At 35.0% G+C, this 20625-nt stretch overlaps 2 long non-coding RNA genes across 2 annotated transcripts; both read right to left on the bottom strand.

The window, feature by feature from the left end:
• Positions 1–7638: 7638 nt before the first annotated feature.
• Positions 7639–8772, bottom strand: LOC122295815. The gene is made up of 2 exons (XR_006238280.1): positions 8226–8772; positions 7639–7998 (listed from the first exon to the last, which is right to left on the bottom strand). It is a non-coding gene; the product is annotated as an uncharacterized LOC122295815 (long non-coding RNA).
• Positions 8773–15816: 7044 nt separating this feature from the next.
• Positions 15817–16698, bottom strand: LOC122295814. Its single transcript, XR_006238279.1, has 2 exons — positions 16416–16698; positions 15817–16167 (listed from the first exon to the last, which is right to left on the bottom strand). It is a non-coding gene; the product is annotated as an uncharacterized LOC122295814 (long non-coding RNA).
• Between the last annotated feature and the right edge of the window lie 3927 nt (positions 16699–20625).

Here is a 20625-nt window from a genome sequence, read left to right as displayed (position 1 = left end):
TTCAACTACTGGAGGTTCCAGTAGGAAAGGTAATGATTGGAGAGTGTCAGAGGTTCTGACTACATACTAAGGTAGAAGGCAAGCGGGTTGCATGTCTTGAGCAAACGGGTTGGTTACAAAGGTTTTGTTAACAGTTTACTTGTAGTTCTCTAAATCAATAAATTGACTTTCCTGGATTTGGTTATCCCGTAGGGTTTTATCTTTTAAGAGTTCTTCAAAGAGTTTCCCTTCCTAACCAAATAGTGTGTTCAAGTGATTTATTTTATTTTGGTTACTAATCAGTGCTAACAGTTTGTGCTAAGTGTTAAACGTGATGAATTAGGAGTACTTGGCTAATTTTAGAATCATTTATGTCAAGTCTCAAGACATCTGATTTTGTTTTTGCAACGCAATGTGAGAATCTTAGCATCACTTTTGACACACAAGTTTTCTCTAAAATATGAAATGTCTTTTTTAGATAGAAACTTCTTTAATTCATTTTTCTTCTAGATCTGAACTCTACAAATTGAAGGGAATGAGCTGTTTATATATATATGAGTAATGCTAGTCATCATCTCAATTTTCATTATTCTCTTATCATTCCACAATGTGGCATTAGATTATTGAAGATAATTTATTATATTTCAGTTGTGAACCTATAATTTAATACTACATTATGAGATGATGAGAGGATGATGAGAAAATGGATGATAAATAAATTTTCTATATATATATTAATAATTTATGGAAATTGTTCTAAGAGCAAGATTACTAACACACTAGTCGTTCATGATAGCATGTGTGATATCCCATATTTACGTGTATTTTTACTAAATGATTATATAGATTATTATAATTAGTGGTTCTCTTATTTTGAACTAAACATGTTTTTATTGTATTGTTTTATGATTTTTTTTTAAGTTGTGACATTTAAATAATGTGTTTTCTTGGTATTAATAATTATTTCGCATTTAAATTACTCTTTCATTTGAATTATTTTATTCTTGGGCTTTAAATTTTTTATTTTATTAATATTGAGTTGTAGTGTTTTTATTTGGTTTTTATTTTATTTTATTGTGCTCTTTTTTTAAAATAGTTTATTATTAGATTTTATTGTTTTATTTTACTAAGTCACTGCATTTAAATTATTTTATTTAACTCACCATTTTAAAATTTATTTTCGTTGGATCAGTTTTGAGACCCTGAGTTGAAAAGGTTGGATCTCATTTCTTTTCACTTCCTTTTTCTTTTTCCCTTTCCATTTCTTTTTTTCTTCTTCTTTTCTTCTTCTCTTTTTTTTTTTCCCTCTTCCTCCCTTGTATTTCTTCCCATGCACGAGCCTCCCCCTCCCCTTTTTCCCTCCGTTCGGTTCAGCCTTCCCCATCATCGTCTTGCGCTGCCATGTACCTCACTGCCCATCCCACCACCTTCCCCTTATGCCGACGAGCTCACCCATGCCGGCCACCACTCCCCACGCCCCCTCTTTCTCTCTCCTGGCAGTGTATAGCCCAAATGGGCTTAGATTCACTGCGTCGCCGTGCACCACCTTCCGGCACCACCAACATCACCACAGCTTCCCCTCCCATCAGCTAACATCCTCCACCAATCTCAAACCCTAACTCCTAGCCATTTGCTCCCACGAAGCCCATGACCCTCCATGGTTTTCTCCCTTTTCCACCGTCGTCCTCCGTCGCCTTGCCACCGCACCACCACCAACGACTTCCCCATCCACTAGTGACCTCTCCTATCCATTCTCATGCCCCACCGTGACCTGTAGCCACCACACTCTCCCACGGCCTCCTTTCCTCAAAGTTGGCCGATCTCCTTCGTGCGCTAGCATCCACAGCCATTAGCCATCACAATCAACTCCACTTACCTCCATGATCCATTCCCTAGCCTTTCCTAGTTTTTGTTTGCCTTCGTTCAAATTTGTGTATTTTGGTAATTTTTCATTGTTACGTTGCTTTGCCAACACCTTTTGCAGCTCGTTGATTCTCTGAAAATTATTTTAAAGCGCTGTAAGTATTTTCTAAATTTCCTTTAAGATTTAAATATATTTTTGCTTTCATAATAATTTGTGATTAGTTGGTTGTGTTGGACTGAGTCCAAGGAGTCAGGGTTCGGATGAATTTTAGGATAGAGTTATATATGTTTGGATGATTGGGATTGTTGGGTATTTTATGTCATGTCATTTCATGGTGCATGCATGTACATGTGTTGGAAATTGAAAACTAGGCTTTTAAATGTTAATGGATTTTTGAGTACGTGTGTATCACGATCCCAAGCCGAGATGGGGTATTATATTTGTTAAGCTCCTCTGGTCACTGGGGAGCAGAATATACTGAGTAACGTCCCTTAGGTTGTTACTGGGCAACAACAGGCTCGGACGATATGGTAACACTATCGTGCCAACTTCGTGGTCCCTCTGCCGGTAAGGGCTAGAGGATGCCTGGTCATAGTACGTGCTGAGCGCGGAGCTGGGTATTACTCGTTAAGATGTCATATACGTGGTCATTACCTGCAATGTGGCATGAGAGTCAGGGTGTACAGATGATCCCTAGGGAAGATCATGGTGGATACGGTTAAAATTGATTTTGATAATAGATAATGGGCCATTTTCTGGAAAAATTGTGAGTTTTGATTAAAGAATATTTGTGGGTTATTTTCTGAAAAAATTGCGAGGATATGTTTTAAAGGAGATTTATGGGCCATTTTCTAGAAAAATAGTGGATTTTTGTTTTGGGCCATTATCTGGGATAATGGCGAAGAAATGTTTTAATGGAACTGTTTGGGCCAAAAATGGGATTTTTGGCGTGTGTTGGAAAAATATTTATTTTTAGGAAAATATTATTTTTGGATCTCATGCATATGGCATCCTGTTCATGCATATTGTTAAGATTTTAATATATTTTTATCTTTTGAGTTGTTTGGATTATTATTTACCTACAGTATCATCTTTGGTACCAAAGATTTTGATGCAAAGGACGAGAAGACTGAGTCCAAAGAGGCGGCTCCGTCGGAGGATTGATTGGTGCTCTTATTTATTATTTGGAAATTATTTTCCCTATCTTTAAATTATGCATTTTGGATTTAGAATGTTACTGGAACTTGTAATATTTATTTGATATGTGTGTGTTAATCGAGATTGATTTTAAATCTGTATTTAAAATTCTGATACTTATTTAAATGACTTTTATTAACAGCTATATTATTTTTGGTGTACATGTATTGCATGTGCACAGACTTAACATTTAGTGATGGGATGCGTGACCTGTATTATCATCATCCTGACACCTCGATTTCTATGTCTCTAAACGTAAGAATTGGGGGCATCACAGCATGCATCTATATTCCACTAACTAATGATATATTGATCAGGAAATAAGTTAGTGGTAGGATTCAAAGCTGCACTGATTTGATAAGGCTGGGTATCCAAGATTAATGCAGAGAGTAATAATACCAGAATGATATAACGGGAGAAGGAAAATAGCTTCATGTCATCTGCTCTTGCTCTCTTAGGCCTTACCCAACCTCGTATATGTGGTGTCCTTAACAAAAATTTTGTTATATGGACACTGTCCCTCCCACACGGCACGCAACAATCAATACACCAACCCAGCACACCGTTCCACACGCCAACATTAATTAACTAACCCACAACATGCCAAAGACTATACATATTCACTCCACTGAAATTTCCTACAAATCCTTTTCGAGCCCGTTTCGATATATATATATATATATATACGCGCGCGCGCGCGCAAATAGTGATAAAATGGTTTTTGTTAAGACGTGTAATGGGTTTTGGAAAATGAAAGATAAAAACTTGATTAAAAGTATTATAAAATTAAGAAGTTATTTGAATATAAATTTGAATATTTTTTTTTAAATTTGAAAAAGTAGTATTATTTTTTATGGTTTGTTTGGAAGTTTGAAAAAATTGTAATGATTATGTAATATTTAGAAGAAAAAGTTGAAGATTTAAAATTGAAAAATATTTTATCTTTGAGTGATGTTTGGGAAATGAGACTTCAATTATAATGATGTTTGGGATTTGAAAAGATTGTAATAATTAGTTTGAAAAAGATATAATGATTAATTTGAAAGTGTTTGTATTTAAATCATATTTAAAAAAAATAAAATGAAATAAAGTGAGATAAAATGAGATAGACTGATATTTGTTCCGAACATCCACTTACAGTGGAGAGAAGTGAAGTAGTGTGGTAGACTTGCATATTGGGTCAGCAGTTAGAGTGTTTGGGCTAGTTGGGCCCAAACTTATTAAGTGTGGGTCGGGTTAATAAAAGGCTACCCTTCATGGGTAGACTGTAGGCGGGCTATTCAGTATTTTAATTGAGGTTTGTTTTAAGTCGAGTCTAGTGAACCTGTTAAGCCCAGTTGCAGTTTGTTTCTATGTTATTTCCACATTTACATCGTATTGATTCAAAGAAGGAATCTAGAAGGTTATTAGTTTTCTTAAGGTCAATCCCTATTTTACTATAGCATCTGGTACGAATTTGGTAAGCTTAGTACATTTCTGGTACTCTCTCTCTCTCTCTCTCTCTCTCTCTCTCTCTCTCTCTTTTTATTTTTTTTATGAGGAACTTACACTTGAAGTGAGCTTGGTCCATTTTTTGAACTTTTTTTTAATTTTTTATAGCAATCTGACCGAGCTTGACGAAGATGTTACATTCTGGTATCAGAGATTGATTCCAAGTGACATCCATGGTAAAAGGTACCTGCCTCAATCAACTACAGGATGGTCTCACATCCCTCAAGAAGTCTGTAGACTCCCAACTTAAGAACCTAGAAACCAAACTGTTGGCCCTCAATTGACAATCGGATTCAATCATTAGCAGCTAGTCTCCTTGACTTTGGATTTGCATAAGCGTAATCATATCACCTCTCACGAGGAGTCTTCCTTGGACATTCATATCCATCAGATTGAACATGTTGAGCTAGGAGGGGAGCCTTATACTAGACCAATAAGACTCAATTTCTCTACTTTTCATGGCAAGGATCCTAGTCGCTGCTTATATAAGACCAACTATTTTTTTTTGTTTTGCATTCTAAAATACACGGCCCTACCATAAACTTAGGCTAGCCTCTACCCATATGAAGGCACAAGCCTTAGTTTGGTTTTAAGATTTAGAAGAGTCTGGCGCAATAAAGGATTGTGAAACTTTCACAAGGGCTCTCTTGGTAAGGTTTGGACCTACCTCCTATGATGATCCCATGGAGTCCTTAACTAGACTTAAGCAAACTAGCTCAGTGGAAGAGTATAACTCTAGTTTCGAACCACTGACCAATAGACTAAGGGGGCTTTCAAATGTCGAAATCCCAACAATTTCTTGACATCTTATAGCCTTGCCAAGATTTAGAAGGAAGATGTAGGTGTCAACAGACAAAAAATACTGAACCCCAAACCCTTATGATGAGACTGAAATTCTTGGACATGTCCCTATGGCCACCTCAATAAGTCCAAAAATAGCTCAAAAGCCACTAATTCCAGTTTAGAAAATCAACCAACACCAAATGAAGAAAATGAGAGACAAAGACCTCTATTACTATTGCAATTCCAAGTGGAATCCTGACCATAAGTGTCAATAACCCAAGTTATTTTTAATAAAAGAACTGGAGGAGGAACCAGATGAGGTTCTAAAAATAAAGGAGGAACCAACTAGTGAAGTACTTTTGGGTTTTGTCACTAATCCAACCAATCCAGAGATTTCCCTCCATGCATTCATTGGGTCCTTGAGCCCTAAAACTATGAGGATCAAAGGTAGAATGGGAAACCAAAAAGTGGTAGTATAGATAGATACTAAAAGTACTCATAATTTTATAGATCCCTCTAATGTTGTAAAATGAGTTTTTCTAGTAAACCCTAATGAGAACATGAGAGTGAGGGTAGCAAGTGGGGAACAAGTAGTGAGTGAAGATGTGCAACACTTAATCAAATTGTAATGCATTGTTTTCACAAATGTCTATGTATTAGTGCTTGCAAGGTGTGATATGGTACTAGGGATCCCATAGCTACGCAATTTGGGACCCATTTTATGGAATTTTAGAGTCCTATCAATGCAATTTCAGTACAAGGATCAAGTAGAAAGTTTGCATGGACTGTATCCTTCCAATCTCATTAAGGAGGGAAACATTAACAAGCATAATAAGTTGGAAAAGAATGGGCTGTTATTACACTTCATTGAAAGGAAAAGAAGAATTCCTACCTGTAGAAATTCCCAACCCATCCAAAAGTTACTTAGCCAATAGAAGGGTGTCTTTAGCGATCCCAAAGGACTTCCCCTACATAGATCCCATGATCATGTCTTTGGTGTTGTTGCTCACTGGCTGTGATACTCGTTCCTTCCTTCTTCTTTAGTTACGAGCTTCGATTTACGTGTTGAGCCTCATCCTAGTGCCAAGCCTTGATGGCGTGTTTTAAAAGATATGTAGCGAATTTCAAAGTAAGATAAATATTTTAAAATTTACAAATATTTTAAATATTTTGGAAATATTTATATATGAGATATTTTCAGTATTATTAGATAAACTTATTTTAAAATCATACAATTATAATATTTTGATGAGCTCTAAAAATATTATAATTATGGATAACTATTTAAATTAGATATTTTAAGTAATTTTAAAATATTAAGAGATTTGACTTTACTTTGAAAATTCTAAATTAATTAAAATGATTTTTATCTTCTTTGAGTAATTAACAATATTTCATCATTTTAAATAATGATTAAGAAATATTATTTTATAACTTTAATTTATAAAATAATATTTTATCTTAATTCTTCTCAATATTTTATTTTAAATAAAACATGTAATTGAAGCCCAAATTACCATCATGGGTGGTGATCCATTCTGGCCTATTGTATGATTTTTGGCATTGACAACTAGCATTTGAGAGGTAGCTATCGATGAAAAAGCGTATACGTCACTCAGAATATACCATATAATTAAGGGAAAAGTGAGAGCTACTTTTCGATAGGGAAGAACCAAAACATTTTATGAGAAGATGCTGAGTATTAATGGCATTCGACTGATCTATAATAGAAAAATATTTTTACTCAACTGTCTTACAACACACATGACTTCTTGAGGGAAAAGATAAAAAGATAAAAAGTAAAAATCCACATAGACAGATGTGTAGTGTAAGGTTTCTGGATAGAAGAACTCTTTATAATATTATATTAAACAATGATCTTGAGCTAAAAAGTAAAACATAAAAGAATAAAGAATATATAGCGATCTATATATTTCAATTAAACTGTTGTACCTTTAATATTTTGAGAAACAACCATAATCTAATGAATCTAAATCTATTTGAAAATCTTAATTAGACACACAAACAAGAGAAATTATTTCATCAAATACGCTAGTCCGTTTTGTTTGTTTGCATAGTTTAGAAAAATAATCAAGTTCTCAAGGCATGTAGGTGTCTGAGAGAAACTGTTGGTCACGGGGAGAAGGGGAAGAGGACGGGGTGGGGGAAAGATGGTAAGAAAATAGGGTTTTGTGATGGGTACAAAAATGGCGTCCTTTTGTCAATGAGCTGGGTGTTTTTCCTAAGGGCCGACCTCACATGCATTTAAATAGCAAAGTGAAAAATAGATGGCAGTGGAGCGAGAAAATTGCAATTTCTCAACGTTTATGAACTTAGAATAAACTATATATATCCATTATCATCCCTTCCAACTGCAGCATATATATCATGTAGTGTAAAGAAAAAACACCCAACTATTACAATGATCCCCAGGAAAATAAATAGCATGTAGAAACTGAAATCCCCTCTTGTTGTTTTAGTTGTGTATATATAAGGAACCCTTACAATATTGATTATCACTCTGATCCCCCTCAAAATTCAGGAATAGTAACGCTCCTATGTCTTCCCACTTTTACCGGCATGGGTAGAAAAGGAAGGTGGTGGATTTGGGACCCTACCCTTGTTCGCAGCCGGTGCCGGGGGAGGACTTGGTTTGGCTCTGCCAAGCTTTCTTGCGTTCATATCTGCAAACATCCAATATCTACTCAAACAACATGTACTTATAAACGTATATATAGCACATCGATCTTTACAAGTTTGTAGATCAAGGAAAAGCTGAGAACAAATATACGCTATAAACACTTAAAATGAGCTATATAAACACTTGAATTAAATTCCTAAAACTACAAAGACCTACTTTGTAAAGTGTTTTTACAAAAGAAATAATAGAGAAAAGGATCATTAATCAAACCTGCAGAGATCTGATACGGATGCATGGCCAATATTGCCGCTGCGATTAATATGAAAATTGTTATGAAATGGAAGAAGGAATTCAGACCCATCGATCTGTGCTCGGAATAGATCAAACTCTGACAACTTGCCGTGCAAGCCGTCTTGATTGCCTATCCTCAGTTAATATAACTTAATGGATAGTGTGCTACATGTGGTGCAAAAGTCATCACTTTCGTCGACTTTGAAGAAACTTTCCTTGCCGTGACATGTACTCTCTCTCTCTCTCTCTCTCTCTCTCTCTCTCTCTCTCTCTCTCTCTCTCTCTCTCTCTCTCTCCACTTTAAAATATAAATTTTGATTAGTTTATATTAGCCAACGACATATGGATGGTAAATATTAAAAAAATAAGCATTAATCTTAAACAATAGTTTCTTATTATATATGATTCAGAGAATGTTTGTCTGAAACATTACGATGGGCAATTTTGAAAGTTAATTTTGCTTGAGAACGCATGCCAAGAATCATGTTATAGTTAATTCCATTAATGTCCATGCAACATTATTAAGTATCTATCTTTTCTCGAATTAAAATATATATATATATATATCATTGATTGCACATAAATATATATGGTAGCACATATATATATATATATACTAGCTAGGTGGAAAATTCAAAATTAAATGGCTGCGTTTGGAATAAGAAAGTGAATGAGAAGACTAGAAAGGGGAAAAAGACTGCAGGCTCCTAAGTTCTATATATGCATCAAATATGAACACCATCAGTCAATTGATGAAACCTCGTCAAAGAAGCTAGAAGTCATCATGCAATCAATTGAATAATTATTTCAAGCTCAAAAGCGACCTTATTGTCAAAATTCTTGCAGTGTCCTTTACTTATTTATGTTAAGTAATATTTGACTTCAACATTGTTGTGGACGTGTTTTGTACGTACCGTGAGGTCTCTCCGGACAATTGGGGTGAGGACTGCAAAACTTGCACAGACACAAACTCAAGTAGGGCTGAAACTATGAAATGGAGCATTGGGCCGGTTGGTCCAGCTTTGAACCGGTTCGGTCCACGACTGGTTCTTCCAGTTTAAAAATCGGCTAAAACCGAACTAGTTCTTATATATATATATATAATTAATTTTTAATATTATATAAAATATTTTTTATATATATAATTTTTTATATATAATTATATATGAAATAATTTTATATTATAATTTATAACATAAAATTTTAATCTTAAACATGAACATTTGTTTGATTATATATTATTAAAATAAAATATATATATTAATTATATTTTATGGCCTAATAAATTTTCAATATATTTCTTTCGATAAATACATAAAATATTAGTAATACTAACACACAGTAGTATATTAATTACATTTCACTTTAATTAATTAGTATACTAATGTATGCTATTATATTTATTACATTTTATGCCCAAATACTAAGACTATTAGTAATCCACTTTATGTCTATATATAAATAACTATATATATACCATTATAATATTAGTAGTTATATTAATATTATATCACTATATGATACTATAGTGACATAGTAATACTAAAACTATTAGTATATATTACTATACTAATACTATCAACTGTATAGTTTTTTTTTATTATTTTATTACAAGTGATATAGTTATACTAATACTGTTATATAGTTATACTAAATCAAAATTACTGTAACAAATACCAACATATAGTTATAACAATCAGTAATCACTGTAACTTTAACTAATAATTATACTAATATCGTACTAATACTATTATATAGTTATATTAATCACTTATTCATAATAACTAAATCACTATGACTACATACAATATTAATATCACTATGACCATATATAGTAGTATTAATATCACTATTAGTATAGTATATAGTAGTAGTAATAATTTAGTTTCAATGTATTAATATTGTATTCCATAATGTGTAACATGTAACTTTGTATCACTGTATCACTATAATATATATATACACACTATATTCTAGTGATATAGATTTTTTTTTATAACAGATATTTTTATGACACAATGGCACTTAATTAAAATTAGAAAACCAGACCGAACCAAACCGGAACAGGTAAAATCGAAAGTATCGATTTAAGATGATAACTGGTGCGGTATTGGTTCTTGAAAATGCAAAATTGGTATATACTGATTCGATTTCAAAATTTTTACAAAACTAGATCAAATCAGACTAGTTACATCCCTAAATTCAAGGGAAGGCTTGGAGCTAGTCAAGGAACCGATCGATGCCAAAGTCAGTTTCCTCTTTTGGAAGTGTTTTTTAGCCCTGAATTTCCATTAGTTCAAATATACCTTGAGTTTGCTTTTACAATAGGTTTGGGTTGTAACTAACTCCTATTTCCGAGGAGTTGTCCCATCTTGTCCATGCTTTAAGTACGTGAATCATTTAGGTGATGTGGCGTCTTGAAAGAAATGATTAATGCGGCAATGAGTTCTGACTTACATCTCGGCGCTTCCCTTAGCTAGGGCTGAAGACTCCTGTTTCTTTTTCCTCAAGAAGTGATCCACGATAGCTTTCTCGGCATGAACCTAGTTCATTGGGATGAGCCTTTTTTACCCTCTCAATTACCCTACTGATTGTCATTGAACCTAGTTCAGTGGCAATTTATTTTTCCCTCTTCTATTCTCATCTTCCACTATGTTTTACATTTTTAACCCTTATAGCCTGAGAACTCGACTCCTCATACCTGGCTATGTGCGTCGTCTAGCTTTCCCGCACCACTTCATATCGTTTGTTTCATGGGATTCAAACCTTTCCATATCCCCCTTCTGACACAGGTACATGGAAGGAAAATCGTTGCTTCTTTCTTATATATGCAAGGTTATGCCCTCCTTTCTCCTTTTTACCATAAGGTTCATTCTCTATGTACTGGGCATTTATTCTCCTCAATTGATTTCCTTCCTTCTCTGCCATTCTTCTCAATCTCGATGGCTCCCAAGAAGGCCATTCAACCCAAAATTCCAGAAGATATGGACCTGGTCAAGGTTCGTGTCATAGAGAAATTCTTCCTTGGCAACAACTGGCATTCTAATGTTACCCTGGATTCTTGTGATTATTGGCTTTCACTTTTCGCATCCTTGGCACGATGGCCCTTGAGCTTCCTGACCCACACGAAGGAGCTATCAATTACAAAGGTTATGCCTTGAAGGTCTCCCTCTTCCCTAGCATGTTTTCTTACAAAATGAGGCTACCGCTCCCTTGCCCTATATGCAACCTACTAGACCCCCTCGAATTGACCCCCTCTCAACTCGCCCAAAAGCTTAGGGGATCCTGATGTGTTGTTGCATCCTCTGGCACTGAGCATGCCCTTGTCACTTAGGAGTAGCTTTACCGCAAGGTCAAAAACTAGACTTTCAAGTTTTTCTTTTTGTTCAGCCAAGGGTGAGAATTTCCGGTCTGATAGATTACTAGCTATTAGTTCCCCGTCTGGGCCATATGGGGGGTAGTTCCTAATGATAAGGTGATTTGATTGATGGCATTCTCTGAGGAACTACATTCTATCGCCATCATCAAAAAGTGGGTGAAGAATCATCCATTCAATGTTCCTTCAGAGGCTCTTTGTATAGAAGAGAACATAAGGCAATTTTGCCTCCCTTAGACCACACAGTTTTTGATGACCGCACTATACTAATATGGCCAAAGGCCCACCTAGCTCAAAAGTATTCCCCCAGCCCGCCTCCAATGGGTAAGGGGAAGGAAGCTCGAGTAGAGATTGCTAGGGCTGACCACAGCCCTGTATCCCCCCCACGGATCCTTCTGGGGCAGTCCTCAATGTCAATGGAAACTCTTTGGCAGCCATTATCTGCCGTTTTCCCTCAGTTGATGTTGTCTAGTTCCCCATCGAAGCCATAGGGGAAACAGGGAGATGGAAGCTCTATTGCTCCCAAAGAACTAGTCGTTCCTCCCTTTGTAACCACAGTGGCTGATGAGTCTATTACAGTCACGGTAGTTAATTTGTTATGGCTACAGTCGCTTCATTTCCACTCACACCAATGCTCCCTTATAGGATGTCTCAAGGGGCTGAGATACTTTCAACGCACTTCTATAGGGCCCTCCTAGAACCGACCTCACGACGGTTAACTTTGGTGGAGCCCCCTCCTAAGGTGAATGTGGGCTCAAATTTTTTAGGATGTTGTAGAAAATTGCAAGGAAGCCCTAACCTATATGAGGAGAGGTTATGCTCCCCTGAGTCTCCTGTCGACCATCCATAAGAAGAAAGCCCCGCTTATATCAATGTCGTTGTCAGGTTTGTTGTGGTTCCTACTGAGGAGCCTTACAAGAGTACTTTTGGATGGGAGGAGGTGGAACCATGGTTAGCCACAGTTCCCAACCTCACTATTGAGAAAATGACCGCACATCTCCCTCCCTTATCTGTGGCAAGGTCACTTGTTTCTAGAGGTGAGGTGGCCTTGGAGCTGATGACCAATGGAGGGAGTCAGTGCAGCATTAGTGACATAAGGGGCCACAGAGTTCTTATGAGGAGCTCCCTCCTACTTCACTCCTCTTTCCTAGCCTCCCATTACCCTTGAAGAAAGGATTACGGGCATAGGCAAGGTCGTGGAGGCCTATACATGGCCCTCCCTCAAGGAGAGCCCAATGGAGACCATTCCTCTATCTACTAGATCCGAAGTGGCAGGGGCTTGGGTGGAGTCTCTGGATCATGTGACCATATCCCTTATGGAGTTCTTCTATAAGATCTTTTACGCCTAGTTATCTTTTCTACCTTTTTATCTACTACCTGATATTGACCCTTTTTTGTTTGTTTCTTTGGTAATAGGGTGCATCCCGGTTGGCCGCCTTTATTGTGGATGGCCAAGAAGTAGTTGAGGGGAGAACCAAGCTCTTCGCTCCTTGGTACAGCAGGCCCTACGTTGCACTTGGGGGGAGAAGGAGTGTCTATAAGTCAACCTCATGAAGACCCAACTCTCTTGCAAAGAAATCCAAAAGAAAGTCAAGCAGCTTCATCATCAAAGAAATCTATTGAAGGCTAAGCTTGCCACAGTGAGGGAGCAAGCAAAGTTGGCTCGCCATGACATCCTGTCTAAGTCAGAGGTGAGGAACTCAGCCCTGGAGTCGGTTGATCACTTGACTACATAGGTGGTAGCTCTTGAGGAATTATTGAGTTAGCTTCAGTGAGAGAATGTTTAGTTGAAAGGCCGACCAAGGCATAACTATTTGAGTAGTTGGAAAGAGACACTAGTCCCTTTCAGAGAACTTGAAAGGGCGGGAAGATTCTTTAGCGACTGCCCAGGTTGCCATCCTACGTAGACAAAATGAGGGCTGATTAGGTGACTATGGACCTAAAGGGGTCGAGAAGCAATTGGCCGCTCAAGATTGATCACTCAGGAGCTGTCAAGCAACCTATCTCAAGTTTAGGAAGTGGTTCTTTGTCTGGATGGGCAGCTGAGGTTGGTAGTATTTGTTTACAACTAGGCTTAGTCCTATGGATACATTGAAGGTCTCAAAAGGATGCGAGACCACATTCTTGAGAACCCTAAGGTAGACTTGAGAACCCTCGACCACTGAGACCTACCTCCAGACCCAGATGCACATGAGAACAACTGTACCCTGGGCAAAGAAATGTTGCCCAATGCCATCCCTCCTGACTCAGATGCCCCAAGTCTCTATCCAAATGCTCCCACCCCTTAACTCCTAATTTTCGTTTGTGTTTTATTGTTTGTAGAGTCATGTACACTTTTTATTTTCTTGTAAAGTCCTTTGGCCGAGTATCTATTGGCATCCTAGTGGCCATTTACTCGTGCTTTGTACATGTTTAAATACTAATGAAATCAACTTTTCATTTTCTCTCATGGCTTTGGATGTTGTCTCTGTCTCTTCGTTGTTGCCCCTTTTCTATTTCTGCATCGATCGCATAGACTGAAGTATGGAATAATTATTTCAAGCTCAAATGCGACATTATTGTCAAAATTTTTGTAGTGTCTTTCACTTATGTTAAGCAATATTTGACTTCATAACCTTCCTTCCATTTCTTTGAATGTATATATATATATAATATTAGATATAGTCCTAGAGTGTATAAACTCCACATATTTTCTTTGAAAAGAAATAGAATTCACTTTTAAAAAATTGATTTTTGATTTTTAAATTTGCCAACATTTTTCAAATTGAGTGCATGGGATTTGTATACTCTATAGCTGTACAAATTATTTTTCATGCATATATATACATATATATATATATATATATATGTATATATATATATGAAGGAATCCCCTAACCAAGAATATATAGTAGAAATTATATTTTTTAATACTAGTGTTGGCATAGAATTAATCGAGTCTAGCCCATCGCTAATAATAAGTGAAGAGATAAATCAAAGAGATAAGGCAAGAAAAGATAAACAAGTTAACTCAGATTCCTAGAAAGAAATGTTTTCATACGGCAAGTAGGACTCAATCACTCTAAGGAAAGAAAAAGACTTCTATATAAGGAGGAGATCTTTACAAATCGATAGCAGCCATTTCCTACGTACAGCCTCCACTATGCACAATGATTCCAAAGAATCTTCTCTAAAGAGACTCATCATTTTCAACCTCCAAAAGTCCTAAATTTCTTAGTTGTATTGAGATATATGTAAGGCTATTATAGTGGATTTGCCCTCAAACAACCCGCATGAATGTAGGCATTACGCCGAACCACATAAATTTCAATGTCTCTCTTTATTTATTTTTGTTTACTTATTTACTATTTATTTTCATGGATGAACGCGAAGAGTACTTTATCGAAGGCCAAATCACCATCATGGGTCGGGGATCCATTCTAGCCTATTATATGATTTTTGACATTAACAACTAGCATGTGGAAAGTAGCTGTTGATGAAAAAGCTTATACGTTATTTAGAATATGCTATTTAATTAAGGGAAAAGTGAAATCTACTTTTCGATTGGGAAGAATCAAAACCTTTTACTAGAAGAGGCTGAGTATTGGCATTCAACTGATCTATATTAGAAAAACTCTACTCAATAGTCTTATACCACACATGACCTATTGAGGGAAAAAAAGAAAACAACAAAAAGTAAAAATCCACGTCAACAAATGTGTTGTGTAAGATTGCTGAATAGAATAACTCTTTATAATATTATATTAAACCATGATCTTGAGCTAAAAAGTAAAGAATATATATATAGCGATCTATATATTTCAATTAAACTGTTGAAGCTTTAATATTAATTTGAGATACAACCATAATCTAATGAATATAAATCTATTTGAAAATCTTAATTAGAGACACGTACAAACAAGAGAAATTATTTCATACAATACGCTAGTCCGTTTTGTATTTTTGCATAGCTTATAAAAATAATCGAGTTGTTAGGGCATGCAGGGGTTCTAGAGAAACTGTCGGTCATGGGGAGAGGGAGAGAAGACGACGGGGAGGGAAAAAGATGGTAAGGAAATAGGATTTTATGATGGATACAAAAACGATGCCGTTTCGTCAATGATGAGCTGGGTGTTTTTCCTGCTCAGGGCAGACCTCATATGCATTTAAATAGCAAAATGAAAAATGGATACCAGTTGAGTGACAAAATTGCAATTTCTCAAAGTTTATGAACTTAGAATAAACTATATATATCCATTATCATCCCTTCCAAGGGCAGCATATATATCACGCAGTGTAAAGAAAAAACACCCAACAATTACAATGATCCCTAGAAAAATAAATAGCATGTAGAAACTGAATTCCCCTCTTGTTGTTTTAATTGTGTATGTATAAGGAACCTTTAATTACAATATTGATTATCACTCCGATCCCCCTCCAAATTAAGGAATAGTACTGCTACTAAGTCTTCCCTTTAGCGATGTGGGGTTTCACCATTGTTCCCAACCGGTGTCAGGGGCAGGGGTATTTTTGGTCCGGCCCTGCCAAGTTTTCTTCCGTTCATATCTGCAAACATCCAATATCAAATCAAACAACATGTCTTATAAATGTAATAATAGCACATCGATCTTTACAAGTTAATTTGTAGATCAAGGAAAAGCTTAGAACATATATCCACTAGGTTTTGCAATCAATTAATTCTCAATTAAAATGAGCTGTAAAAACGCTTCAAATAAATAGCTAAAACTACAAAGACCTACTTTGTAAAGTGTTTGCACAAAAGAATTAATAGAGGAAAGGATCGTTGATCAAACCTGCAGAGATCTGATACGGATGCATGGCCAACATTGCTGCTGCGATTAATATGAAAAATGTTATGAAATGGAAGAAGGAATTCAGACCCATCGATCTCTGCTCGGAATAGATCAAACTCTGACAACTTGCCGTGCGAACTCGTCTTGATTCTTGCCCATCCTCAGTTAATATAACTTAATGGATAGCGCTATATGTGGTGCGCGCAAAAGTCATGATCACTTTTGTCGACTTTGAAAAAACTTTCCTGCCATGACTTGTACTCTCTCTCTCTCTCTCTCTCTCTCTCTCTCTCTCTCTGAAAATAAAATTTGATAGTTTACATTAGCTAAAGACATATGCATGGTGGACGGGATATTCGGTGTCTATGGGCCCAATGCATATGCGAGCTAATAACACCCTACAATTAATAAACACTGCCGCCAGATAAGAACGGGATCACTATAATTAATAACGAAAACTGTTGAGGATTTACTCATGGGAAATGGTTATCTTCGTTCATGGAAGATGGTTATTTCCCTCTAGTGACTATAAATTACCTACAGGAGATAATAAATATTTAACTTAATTTATTTCATCTTTTATATAAATTTATTTTTATATTATTTTAACTTTGGTATCGGAATATTTTCAGGATAACCAGTGTTTTCCTTTTATTTGTTGTGGGTTATTCATGTGGTTGGTGGTGTTAAACATGTCCTAAACACATGGTAAATATTAAAAAAAAAAAAAAAAAAGGAAGCATTTATCTTAAACAATGGTTTCATATTATATATGATTCAGAGAATGTTTGTCTGAAACCCTACGATGGGCAATTTTGAAAGTTGCTTTTGCTTGAGAACGCATGCCAAGAATCATGTTATAGTTAATTACATTAATATCCATGCAACTTTATTAAGTAATACTGCGGGATTCATAAAATTGTATAGCATTCCAATGCAATTGTATGTACCAAGCATGGGGACTCATTAGCTTAATTAATATATTTGTATCATTGATTGCACATACTTATATAAAGTAGTAAGTATATATATACATATATGTATATATATAGGTGGAAAATTCAAAATCAAATCGCTGCGTTTGGAATAAGAAAGTGTGTGAGAAAACTAGAAAGGGCAAAAAGACTGCAGGCTCCTATGTTCTATGCATCAAATATGAACACGATCAGTCAATTGATGAAACCGCGTCAAATTAATTGAATAATTATTTCAAGCTCAAAAGCGACCTTATTGTCAAAATTCCTGCAGTATCTTTTACTCATGTTAAGCAATATGACTTCATAACTTTCCTTCCATTTCTTTGACTATATATAAACTACAAATTAAATTATATTTGACTTCACAGATTATCAAATCTAATATCATCTTAGCATTCAAATGCAACCTTAATATTATCCGTGGGTGATCATGTAGACCTCAATATGAAATATAGTGATCATGGGTAGCATGCTGTATTTATCTCTTTAGAAATTGGAATCTAATCCAGATATCTAAACTTTCTCATTTTCTAAAATCTTCTGCAAATCCCTATCAACCGTAAATTTGTATGTCTCTATCTCTTTTGATATTTCTATTATTTTTTTCTATTCACTATTGCAGATATATGTACATGCACCGTATAGCGGTTCCGGATTGTCACCAGAGGCTCCAAACAACACCAATTGAGGCTTGAATCATCACTATGGGCAGGCAATGATTCTTTATCTTATTTCCGGCCTGTTTTGCTATTTTTTAGAATTAACAGTCATATTTTTAAAATGTAAGGAATTTATAAAGAAGTGTTTTAATTATAAAGAAATTTTATAAAAATAAATTTACAAATTAATATAATTTTATATGAAGTGATACATCTATTTTATAATAAAAATAATTTTATAATCAAAAGATCCAAATCAACTTTATCGTGAACGTTGGGCACCAATTTTGGCAACCCATCACACACTGCAAAAGATATTTGGATGCTACACCGCATAGCATCAAGAACTCCTTCGATTCGTAATATATTTTACTTAAAATAAAGAAAAGAAAAAGAGTTGTTAGTCAGTCAAACCATATAAGAAAGTTGACTTGGACATTTGTGGTTCACATTTACAGCGTTGTTATTACGCACAGAACGAAGCTTGCCAGCCCCAAAATCTAGTTCATAAATGATATTTATGGTAGTTTGTGTCGTGCAAATCTAGCTATTTAAAAAAACAAAAAACAAAAAAAAAAAAAAATTGAGTAAATCTGAAAAATATATGAAAAAAATCATATTTTAATAGTAAATCTTAATTTTTGTGCTAGCTCTTGCTCTCTTAGGCCTTACCAAACCTCGTATTTATATCTACGTAAGTAGTGTCCTTTTGTTTCAGATGTTCGGTCAAAGTGCCAATAATGCTATATGCATTACGCACGTACACCGTCCGACACGGCAACAATTAACACACCAATCCTGTAGTACCCCGTCCCACACGTACGGCAACAATGATATAATACATAGAATGCCAAAGATAATAGACTCGGATTAATGAGATTTCTTAATTTTTTTAATCTAAATTAATATACTAGAATTTGGAGAGATGGACAATATATATATGCAGTACAACATTAGGTTATGTTTGGTTAAAAAATTAAATTCATCTCAATCTAATTATTCCATACATTCAAACATATATATCAATCTATTTATATACAAATACATGATCTCAATAGGATTCACAGATGATCATCTGATATCATCTTAATTAGCATTCAAATGCAACCTTTATATTATTTGTGGGTGATCATGCGGACCTCAATATTAAATATAGTGATCAGTGGGTAGCATGCTATATTTATCTCTTTAGAAATTGAAATCTAATCTAGATATCTAAACTTTCTCCTTTTCTAAATTCCTCTACAAATCCTTATCAACCGTGAATTTTTGTGTCTCTATCGATGTCTTTTGATATTTCTATTATTTTTTTTCTATTCACTATTATGGATATATGTACATACAGTATAGCGGCTCTGGATTGTCACTAGAGTCTCCAAACAACACCAATTGAAGCCTGAATCATCACTATGAATTGGGAATGATTTTTTATCTTATTTCCAGCCTGTTGTGCTATTTTTCAGCATTAACAGTCATATTTTTAAAATGTAAAGAATTTATAAAGAAGCGTTTTAATTACAAAAATATTTTATTAAAATAAATTTATAAATTAATGTAATTTTACATAAAATATTATATTTATTTTATAATAAAAATAATTTTATAATCAAATGACCCAAATCGACTTTATCGTGAATGTTGGGCTCCAAGTTTGGCACAAACTTGGGAGCCTAACTTTGGATGCTACCGCATAGAATCAACAATTCCTTCTATACGTAATATATTTTACTTAAAACAAAGAAAAGAAAAAGAGTTGTTACTCAGTCAAACCATCTAAGAAAGTTGACTTTGACATTTGTGGTTCACATTTACAGCGTTGTTATTACGCACAGAAGAACGAAGCTTGCCACCCCCAAAATCTACATCATAAATGATATTTATAGTAGTTTGTGAGCAAATCTAGTTATTCTAAAAAAATAAAATTAATATTAAAAAATTAAAAAATTGAGTAAATCTGAAAAATATATGAAAAAAATCATATTTTAATAGTAAATCGTAATTTAAAAAAAAAATACGTGGGACGTAGAAATCCTAAAAGTGTATATAATATTACTTCAAAATCCCTTCAAAAGTGCCTCTTCGAGCTTGTTTTATAGATGAGAAATACTTTTTGCAGTCAGGAAATGCAGTTGGCGTGCAGTCATGGAGAAAAAAAATGAATTAATACGGGACCTACATAAAAAAAAATTATTTTTATAACTTTTTTTTATTCATGTAGGTCCCCCTGAATATAAAATAATTTTTTTATAATTTTTTTTTATTCATTCCGTAAAGCCGACTACACGCCGACTGCATTTACCGACTGTATCTAGCAAATTCACTACAACAAAAATAAGTTTTAGTGACAGATGAAACTGTCACAAGAAATGGAAAAAACGTCACAAAATATATTTGGTGACGGTTTCTGACCGTCACCACCACTGTCACGTAATGTGCGTCACGGATTACATTTGGTGACGGTTTACTGTACAAGCGTCACAAAAAATATTTTTAGTGACGGTTGGAAGTCTTCCGTTTGATGTAACGTTCGAACGTGGGATTTTTTGTGACAGTTGAAATCTGTCACAAAATGTC

The sequence above is a fragment of the Carya illinoinensis genome, chromosome 15 (genome assembly GCF_018687715.1).
Source record: "Carya illinoinensis cultivar Pawnee chromosome 15, C.illinoinensisPawnee_v1, whole genome shotgun sequence".
NCBI classification, from domain to species: Eukaryota; Viridiplantae; Streptophyta; class Magnoliopsida; order Fagales; family Juglandaceae; genus Carya; species Carya illinoinensis.
Note: the sequence above shows the minus strand (reverse complement) of the source record. Positions and strands in the feature narration are given on the sequence as shown.